Raw genomic sequence first — 1,310 nt, 5'->3', positions numbered from 1 at the left:
GGCCATCCCAATAGTGTAGGTCTCCAGGGACAAACAAGGGCGGTGTGACACCAGGTGAGCATCTCCCTCCACTCATTCCATAGATGGATATCACCAGAGAAGAAGATTGAACCAGACAGGACCCTAGGCCATAATCGGATCCATTGTTTTGGTTTACAGGCATGTCTCCTCAAAAGCCTGGATTCCAATACCAGCATAGGGGGTTTCCTGAGGCACCCCTCAGAACAAATCTCATCTCCACAAGGAAACTTGTGCATGGGAGGTATGTCAAAAGCTTAGGAGAATACTTCAGGGTCCCGGTACCAACGCCCCATTCCAAGGCCCTTATGGACACAAACACACAATGGGCCCGATCCTAAAAGTCCATTTCAACTCAGCCACGCGGGTTGCTCCCGCAGAGCTATCCGATCTCAACTGTCTTGTTGCTAGGAAACATTTGGAATGCGAGGCCCGCTTCCCAGGCATCCACCCCGAACGGTGCTCTGGAGTCCTTCCATATGGGATATCCTGGAGCTGCCCAACAGGTCTCAATTGTCCCGCAGAAGGAAGCCTTGAAGGGGGCATCCCACAACTCCCAACGTGGGAAAACCTCCATGGCCTTGAGATTCCGCTCCGTTCATGAAGGGGCAGTCATGCACAGAAACTCCAACCCGAGCCAACGTCTGATCCTCGCCGTGACTTCAGAAGCATGAGATATTCGTTCAGATCTGCAGGGGGTACCAGCCGTGCCCTCGGCCTGAAGCCCAAGTCTAGCTTCTGTTCTCAGACTTGTCCTCACACTCCTGGTCCAGAATCCCTTATGTTTGGCAATACCGGACCCACAATGCAGCACTCTGCCTGCCTCTAGAAAAAATATATTGCCTAATGAGTAGCCCAGGCACCTCAAATGAGGATAAACCTACACGGCTCTCGACTGTACCTGAATTATATAGTCTAACCTGGGTACTAATTCACTGTCTGACACAACATGAACCCGAACCTCCGGACCAACAACCAGGCAGCTGACCGCACACTGAGCACATCAGATCCGCCATGGCCTTAGGTCGTCATCTCTTCCCAACTGCGGTTTTCAGGCTTCAGAACGTAGACCTTATCTCCAAACACTGCCCAGGGTTGAAAATGATGCAGAAATCAGAGCTCCTTCCCCATGGCAAGAGACCTTGTGATTGGCATGTTATCCAAAGTTCTTGTAGTTGAAACCAGTGTGGCCCTTGAGGCCCCGCCCATGCTCGCGGGCCACATTGGTCACAAACACACATGCTGACCCTCAGCCTGTGCCCAGTCTTTAAGTAAGGCCACTCAGTGGCTGG

Source organism: Mustela nivalis, assembly GCF_964662115.1.
Source record: "Mustela nivalis genome assembly, contig: HAP1_SCAFFOLD_131, whole genome shotgun sequence".
Classification (NCBI taxonomy): Eukaryota; Metazoa; Chordata; class Mammalia; order Carnivora; family Mustelidae; genus Mustela; species Mustela nivalis.
The sequence above is the reverse complement of the archived record's forward strand: the minus strand, read 5'-3'. Positions refer to the sequence as shown.